The sequence below is a fragment of the Syngnathus typhle genome, linkage group LG15, assembly GCF_033458585.1.
Source record: "Syngnathus typhle isolate RoL2023-S1 ecotype Sweden linkage group LG15, RoL_Styp_1.0, whole genome shotgun sequence".
Taxonomy (NCBI): Eukaryota; Metazoa; Chordata; class Actinopteri; order Syngnathiformes; family Syngnathidae; genus Syngnathus; species Syngnathus typhle.
In genome coordinates, this window is record NC_083752.1 from 9,744,002 (window position 1) to 9,753,249 (window position 9,248).

Below are 9,248 nucleotides of genomic sequence, written 5' to 3' on the forward strand. Positions count from 1 at the left end.
CGCGGTGTCGCTATCTGCCGCGCAAGTACTGTGGCCAGATCAGACCCGTAGGACGCTGACGCTGACGTCGCTTGGCAAGCGGCTCCCGTCGGTCGGTTCGGGGGACGGACGGCTCGCGTGAGGGTTGGGGACGAAGCTCGGGAAGAGCGAACTCGGCAACGGGGGTGGCACGTCGGTCGGGCTTGGCCAGCGGGGGCCGAGGATGAACCGTGCGGGCACGGCGGTGGTCCGGGGGAAAGGCGTCGGCCTCCCAGGCCCGAGCTGGGGGAACGTGCGATGACCCAGGCGGGAAGCTGCGCCCCGTCCGAGTCAGACTCGGTCGTTGCGGCCCGCTGAGGCTCGCTTCGTTTCCGTAAAGCGGGGGTCGGGGGCGCGGCGCTGTGCCGGCGACTTGCCCGCGCGAGGCGCGCGCGCCGAGGCCCAAGCGGGAAGCTGCGCCCCGTCCGAGTCAGACTCGGTCGTTGCGGCCCGCCGGTCTCGCGCTACGGCCAGGATGCGGAGTTTGATCGACACTGGTGGGAGCCGGGGGGTCGAAGGGGTTCCGGCCGCCCCGCCGTCCTCAGCGCCGCTGTCACCCAGACGGGAAGCTGCGCCCCGTCCGAGTCAGACTCGGTCGGTGCGGCCCGCTGTGGCCAGCTGGCAACTAGCTACGGAAGGGTACCGGCGCTCCCGACGAACCCGCCGGGGTGGCTGGTGACCAACGCTGCGTTCGGCGCTTATTGCTGTGACCGGGAGGGAAGCTGCGCCCCGTCCGAGTCAGACTCGGTCGTTGCGGCCCCCCCGAGCCCGCACGCCTCTCGCGGAAGGTCATACGCCACCGGCGGCACGAAAGACGCCTCCCGCAACGCGGTAGTCGGGAAAGGCTATTCGGATAGTCGAGCAGAGTTGCGACAACACATCCCGCGGTGCCGTCTGGTTAGGCAAGGGTTTGAGAAACAGCATTCGCGGTAGACCGGCGCGGCCGGCGGACACCCACGCGGCGTGCCGCAATCGGATCGCGCGCTCGGCCTCCGTTGATTTCCTCTAGGTGGGTGATTCGGGGCGTCTCGGTCTCGCTGCCGTTCGGTCGCGCCAAGGCCTGCGGGGGCGGCGCGTAGCGCACGCTCTCGCGGCGGCCGAGGCGCTAGAGTGCGACCCGCAAGTGGGGAGGAACCGTCCACCCAACGCCGGCGCGAGCCGGGGCCGGTGGGGGCCCTACCAAGGCGGGTCATGAGTGCCAGTCGGTCAGTTCGGGAGAAGGGGAGGGTACTCGGAGGCCCGCCGGGAGCAGACGGGGGTCCGGAAGCTGAGGGGGGTGAAGGACGGCGGCCGGGAGCAGACGGCCGTCCCCGGGAGGGGGTGTTCGTTCACGTGCGGACGCCGGGAGCAGGCGGCCGTCACGCGATTCTGCCAACCGTTCCTACCGGCCTGTGTTTAAGGAGGCGGCCGGTCCTCCGTCCTTGGATGGATAAGATTCGCAGATTTTCGCCCGGCCTGTGTTTAAGGAGGCGGCCGGTTCCCTCCTTCCTTCCTTTCTTGGATGTATAACATTCGCAGATTTTCGCCCGGCCGGTGGTTTAAGGAGGCGGCCGGTCCTCCCTCCTTGGATGTATAACATTCGCAGATTTTCGCCCGGCCTATGTTTAGTGAGGCGACCGGTCCTCCCTCCTTGGATGTATAACATTCGCATATTTTCGCCCGGCCGGTGGTTTAAGGAGGCGGCCGGTCCTCCCTCCTTGGATGTATAACATTCGCAGATTTTCGCCCGGCCTATGTTTAGTGAGGCGACCGGTCCTCCGTGGAGAGCGACCCGCAAGTGGGGAGGAACCGTCCACCCAACGCCGGCGCGAGCCGGGGCCGGTGGGGGCCCTACCAAGGCGGGTCTCATTGCCTGTCGGTCAGTTCGGGAGAAGGTGGGGGTACTCGGAGGCCCGCCGGGAGCAGACGGGGGTCCGGAAGGTGAGGGGGTGAAGGACGGCGGTCGGGAGCAGACGGCCGTCCCCGGGAGGGGGTGTTCGTTCACGTGCGGACGCCGGGAGCAGGCGGCCGTCACGCAATTCTGCCAACCGTTCCCACCGGCCTGTGTTTAAGGAGGCGGCCGGTCCTCCACGAGAAGAATTCTGCCAAACGTTCCACCGGCCTGTGTTTAAGGAGGCGGCCGGTCCTCCCCGTCGTTCCGCCGGCTTGTGTTTAAGGAGGCGGCCGGTCCTCCACGAGAAGAATTCTGCCAAACGTTCCACCGGCCTGTGTTTAAGGAGGCGGCCGGTCCTCCCCGTCGTTCCGCCGGCTTGTGTTTAAGGAGGCGGCCGGTCCTCCACTATTCCTTCCTTGGATGGAAAGCATGTAGCACTTTGAAAATTTTCGAGCACTGTGACACTTTGAAAATTTTCGAGAGTTTTTGTACTTAGAAAATTTTTCGCTCTTGCACTTCCAGAGTGCTTTGCGGTAGCTCCTAGGTTCGCTGTCCGAGCATGTGAACACTTTTTGGGGGGGAACACATCGCTAGAGACACCAGCCGCCTGGTTCTCGGGGCCAAAACTTGTGTTCCCCACACTCGTTCTGACTATATTTTGCGATTTGGGGGTAAAGGTAATGAGTACAGTGACTAGGGGGACCAACTCATCGTACTCTGGCGCACCAACAGACCAAAGCTGGTACTGCACTTACCCCTGGTACCCCAACGCCTGGTACCTGACGGGCGAGAGGCTGATTTTTCGCTATTTGCGGTCCGACCGAGGGAACCAGACAAAGCGGACACTTTACGGCGCAAGAGCCGTTGGCACTTAGAAATTTTTCGACAAAGTTGGCGCGAGCTCCAGAAGGAGAGGCTGATTTTTCGCTATTTGTGGCCGACCGAGGGAACCAGGCAAAGCGGACACTTTACGGCGCAAGAGCCGTTGGCACTTAGAAATTTTTTGACAAAGTTGGCGCGAGCTCCAGAAGGAGAGGCTGATTTTTCGCTATTTGTGGCCGACCGAGGGAACCAGGCAAAGCGGACACTTTACGGCGCAAGAGCCGTTGGCACTTAGAAATTTTTTGACAAAGTTGGCGCGAGCTCCAGAAGGAGAGGCTGATTTTTCGCTATTTGTGGCCGACCGAGGGAACCAGGCAAAGCGGACACTTTACGGCGCAAGAGCCGTTGGCACTTAGAAAATATTCGCCAAAGTTGGCACGAGCTCCAGAAGGAGAGGCTGATTTTTCGCTATTTGTGGCCGACCGAGGGAACCAGACAAAGCGGACACATTACGGCGCAAGAGCCGTTGGCACTTAGAAAATATTCGCCAAAGTTGGCACGAGCTCCAGAAGGAGAGGCTGATTTTTCGCTATTTGTGGCCGACCGAGGGAACCAGACAAAGCGGACACATTACGGCGCAAGAGCCGTTGGCACTTAGAAAATATTCGCCAAAGTTGGCACGAGCTCCAGAAGGAGAGGCTGATTTTTCGCTATTTGTGGCCGACCGAGGGAACCAGACAAAGCGGACACTTTACGGCGCAAGAGCCGTTGGCACTTGCGCGAGCTCCAGAAGGAGAGGCTGATTTTTCGCTATTTGTGGCCGACCGAGGGAACCAGACAAAGCGGACACTTTACGGCGCAAGAGCCGTTGGCACTTAGAAAATATTCGCCAAAGTTGGCACGAGCTCCAGAAGGAGAGGCTGATTTTTCGCCGTTTGTGGCCGACCGAGGGAACCAGACAAAGCGGACACTTTACGGCGCAAGAGCCGTTGGCACTTAGGCGAGCTCCAGAAGGAGAGGCTGGTTTTTCGCTATTTGTGGCCGACCGAGGGAACCAGGCAAAGCGGACACATTACGGCGCAAGAGCCGTTGGCACTTAGGCGAGCTCCAGAAGGAGAGGCTGATTTTTCGCCGTTTGTGGCCGACCGAGGGAACCAGGCAAAGCGGACACATTACGGCGCAAGAGCCGTTGGCACTTAGGCGAGCTCCAGAAGGAGAGGCTGGTTTTTCGCTATTTGTGGCCGACCGAGGGAACCAGGCAAAGCGGACACATTACGGCGCAAGAGCCGTTGGCACTTAGGCGAGCTCCAGAAGGAGAGGCTGATTTTTCGCCGTTTGTGGCCGACCGAGGGAACCAGGCAAAGCGGACACATTACGGCGCAAGAGCCGTTGGCACTTAGGCGAGCTCCAGAAGGAGAGGCTGGTTTTTCGCTATTTGTGGCCGACCGAGGGAACCAGGCAAAGCGGACACATTACGGCGCAAGAGCCGTTGGCACTTAGGCGAGCTCCAGAAGGAGAGGCTGATTTTTCGCCGTTTGTGGCCGACCGAGGGAACCAGGCAAAGCGGACACATTACGGCGCAAGAGCCGTTGGCACTTAGGCGAGCTCCAGAAGGAGAGGCTGGTTTTTCGCTATTTGTGGCCGACCGAGGGAACCAGGCAAAGCGGACACATTACGGCGCAAGAGCCGTTGGCACTTAGGCGAGCTCCAGAAGGAGAGGCTGATTTTTCGCCGTTTGTGGCCGACCGAGGGAACCAGGCAAAGCGGACACATTACGGCGCAAGAGCCGTTGGCACTTAGGCGAGCTCCAGAAGGAGAGGCTGGTTTTTCGCTATTTGTGGCCGACCGAGGGAACCAGGCAAAGCGGACACATTACGGCGCAAGAGCCGTTGGCACTTAGGCGAGCTCCAGAAGGAGAGGCTGATTTTTCGCCGTTTGTGGCCGACCGAGGGAACCAGGCAAAGCGGACACATTACGGCGCAAGAGCCGTTGGCACTTAGGCGAGCTCCAGAAGGAGAGGCTGGTTTTTCGCTATTTGTGGCCGACCGAGGGAACCAGGCAAAGCGGACACATTACGGCGCAAGAGCCGTTGGCACTTAGGCGAGCTCCAGAAGGAGAGGCTGATTTTTCGCCGTTTGTGGCCGACCGAGGGAACCAGGCAAAGCGGACACATTACGGCGCAAGAGCCGTTGGCACTTAGGCGAGCTCCAGAAGGAGAGGCTGGTTTTTCGCTATTTGTGGCCGACCGAGGGAACCAGGCAAAGCGGACACATTACGGCGCAAGAGCCGTTGGCACTTAGGCGAGCTCCAGAAGGAGAGGCTGGTTTTTCGCTATTTGTGGCCGACCGAGGGAACCAGGCAAAGCGGACACATTACGGCGCAAGAGCCGTTGGCACTTAGAAAATATTCGCCAAAGTTGGCACGAGCTCCAGAAGGAGAGGCTGATTTTTCGCTATTTGTGGCCGACCGAGGGAACCAGGCAAAGCGGACACATTACGGCGCAAGAGCCGTTGGCACTTAGGCGAGCTCCAGAAGGAGAGGCTGGTTTTTCGCCGTTTGTGGCCGACCGAGGGAACCAGGCAAAGCGGACACATTACGGCGCAAGAGCCGTTGGCACTTAGGCGAGCTCCAGAAGGAGAGGCTGGTTTTTCGCTATTTGTGGCCGACCGAGGGAACCAGGCAAAGCGGACACATTACGGCGCAAGAGCCGTTGGCACTTAGAAAATATTCGCCAAAGTTGGCACGAGCTCCAGAAGGAGAGGCTGATTTTTCGCTATTTGTGGCCGACCGAGGGAACCAGGCAAAGCGGACACTTTACGGCGCAAGAGCCGTTGGCACTTAGAAAATATTCGCCAAAGTTGGCACGAGCTCCAGAAGGAGAGGCTGATTTTTCGCCGTTTGTGGCCGACCGAGGGAACCAGACAAAGCGGACACATTACGGCGCAAGAGCCGTTGGCACTTAGGCGAGCTCCAGAAGGAGAGGCTGATTTTTCGCTATTTGTGGCCGACCGAGGGAACCAGGCAAAGCGGACACATTACGGCGCAAGAGCCGTTGGCACTTAGGCGAGCTCCAGAAGGAGAGGCTGGTTTTTCGCTATTTGTGGCCGACCGAGGGAACCAGGCAAAGCGGACACATTACGGCGCAAGAGCCGTTGGCACTTAGAAAATATTCGCCAAAGTTGGCACGAGCTCCAGAAGGAGAGGCTGATTTTTCGCTATTTGTGGCCGACCGAGGGAACCAGGCAAAGCGGACACATTACGGCGCAAGAGCCGTTGGCACTTAGGCGAGCTCCAGAAGGAGAGGCTGATTTTTCGCCGTTTGTGGCCGACCGAGGGAACCAGGCAAAGCGGACACATTACGGCGCAAGAGCCGTTGGCACTTAGGCGAGCTCCAGAAGGAGAGGCTGGTTTTTCGCTATTTGTGGCCGACCGAGGGAACCAGGCAAAGCGGACACATTACGGCGCAAGAGCCGTTGGCACTTAGGCGAGCTCCAGAAGGAGAGGCTGATTTTTCGCCGTTTGTGGCCGACCGAGGGAACCAGGCAAAGCGGACACATTACGGCGCAAGAGCCGTTGGCACTTAGGCGAGCTCCAGAAGGAGAGGCTGGTTTTTCGCTATTTGTGGCCGACCGAGGGAACCAGGCAAAGCGGACACATTACGGCGCAAGAGCCGTTGGCACTTAGGCGAGCTCCAGAAGGAGAGGCTGATTTTTCGCCGTTTGTGGCCGACCGAGGGAACCAGGCAAAGCGGACACATTACGGCGCAAGAGCCGTTGGCACTTAGGCGAGCTCCAGAAGGAGAGGCTGGTTTTTCGCTATTTGTGGCCGACCGAGGGAACCAGGCAAAGCGGACACATTACGGCGCAAGAGCCGTTGGCACTTAGGCGAGCTCCAGAAGGAGAGGCTGATTTTTCGCCGTTTGTGGCCGACCGAGGGAACCAGGCAAAGCGGACACATTACGGCGCAAGAGCCGTTGGCACTTAGGCGAGCTCCAGAAGGAGAGGCTGGTTTTTCGCTATTTGTGGCCGACCGAGGGAACCAGGCAAAGCGGACACATTACGGCGCAAGAGCCGTTGGCACTTAGGCGAGCTCCAGAAGGAGAGGCTGATTTTTCGCCGTTTGTGGCCGACCGAGGGAACCAGGCAAAGCGGACACATTACGGCGCAAGAGCCGTTGGCACTTAGGCGAGCTCCAGAAGGAGAGGCTGGTTTTTCGCTATTTGTGGCCGACCGAGGGAACCAGGCAAAGCGGACACATTACGGCGCAAGAGCCGTTGGCACTTAGGCGAGCTCCAGAAGGAGAGGCTGATTTTTCGCCGTTTGTGGCCGACCGAGGGAACCAGGCAAAGCGGACACATTACGGCGCAAGAGCCGTTGGCACTTAGGCGAGCTCCAGAAGGAGAGGCTGGTTTTTCGCTATTTGTGGCCGACCGAGGGAACCAGGCAAAGCGGACACATTACGGCGCAAGAGCCGTTGGCACTTAGGCGAGCTCCAGAAGGAGAGGCTGATTTTTCGCCGTTTGTGGCCGACCGAGGGAACCAGGCAAAGCGGACACATTACGGCGCAAGAGCCGTTGGCACTTAGGCGAGCTCCAGAAGGAGAGGCTGGTTTTTCGCTATTTGTGGCCGACCGAGGGAACCAGGCAAAGCGGACACATTACGGCGCAAGAGCCGTTGGCACTTAGAAAATATTCGCCAAAGTTGGCACGAGCTCCAGAAGGAGAGGCTGATTTTTCGCTATTTGTGGCCGACCGAGGGAACCAGGCAAAGCGGACACTTTACGGCGCAAGAGCCGTTGGCACTTAGAAAATATTCGCCAAAGTTGGCACGAGCTCCAGAAGGAGAGGCTGATTTTTCGCCGTTTGTGGCCGACCGAGGGAACCAGACAAAGCGGACACATTACGGCGCAAGAGCCGTTGGCACTTAGGCGAGCTCCAGAAGGAGAGGCTGATTTTTCGCTATTTGTGGCCGACCGAGGGAACCAGGCAAAGCGGACACTTTACGGCGCAAGAGCCGTTGGCACTTAGAAAATATTCTGAAATTCTCACCGACCTCCGTGGTGGAGAGGCCGAATTTTCGACATTCGTGGCCGACCGGGGAACCGTCGCCACTCGGACAACTTGTGCGGCAGCCCTCGGTGATTTTAGGACCGCTTTTTCACCCTCGCTGTCCGACCGGAGAACCGTCGTAGCTCGGACAGTTCGTGTGCCAGCATCCGCTGGCACTTAGAAAATTTTAAAAAAGAAAAAAATAGTCTTCTGCATATACGTTCTGACTATATTTTGCGATTAGGGGGTAAAGGTAATGAGTACAGTGACTAGGGGGACCAACTCATCGTACTCTGGCGCACCAACACGCCAAGGTTGGTACTGCACTTAGGCTGATTTTTGCGCTATTCGCGGCCGACCGGGGAACCAGCGCGGAGCGGACACATTACGGCGAATGAGCCGTTGGCACTTAGAAAATTTTTGAGCTTTTTTCGAACTTCCGTGAGGCTGATTTTGCGCTATTCGCGGCCGACCGGGGAACCAGCGCGGAGCGGACACATTACGGCGAATGAGCCGTTGGCACTTAGAAAATTTTTGAGCTTTTTTCGAACTTCCGTGAGGCTGATTTTGCGCTATTCGCGGCCGACCGGGGAACCAGCGCGGAGCGGACACATTACGGCGAATGAGCCGTTGGCACTTAGAAAATTTTTGAGCTTTTTTCGAACTTCCGTGAGGCTGATTTTGCGCTATTCGCGGCCGACCGGGGAACCAGCGCGGAGCGGACACATTACGGCGAATGAGCCGTTGGCACTTAGAAAATTTTTGAGCTTTTTTCGGACTTCCGTGTGGAGCTTTGGGGCCGTTCCGCCTAACTTTTTATGCCCGATTAGGCTTCCAGGGAGGCGGCTAAGCATTATTGACCAATCATGGAGCTTTTTTGGGACTTCCGTGTGGAGCTTTGGGGCCGTTCCGCCTAACTTTTTATGCCCGATTAGGCTTCCAGGGAGGCGGCTAAGCATTATTGACCAATCATGGAGCTTTTTTGGGACTTCCGTGTGGAGCTTTGGAGCCGTTCCGCCTAACTTTTTATGCCCGATTAGGCTTCCAGGGAGGCGGCTAAGCATTATTGACCAATCATGGAGCTTTTTTGGGACTTCCGTGTGGAGCTTTGGGGCCGTTCCGCCTAGCTTTTTATGCCCGATTAGGCTTCCAGGGAGGCGGCTAAGCATTATTGACCAATCATGGAGCTTTTTTGGGACTTCCGTGTGGAGCTTTGGGGCCGTTCCGCCTAACTTTTTATGCCCGATTAGGCTTCCAGGGAGGCGGCTAAGCATTATTGACCAATCATGGAGCTTTTTTGGGACTTCCGTGTGGAGCTTTGGGGCCGTTCCGCCTAGCTTTTTATGCCCGATTAGGCTTCCAGGGAGGCGGCTAAGCATTATTGACCAATCATGGAGCTTTTTTGGGACTTCCGTGTGGAGCTTTGGGGCCGTTCCGCCTAGCTTTTTATGCCCGATTAGGCTTCCAGGGAGGCGGCTAAGCATTATT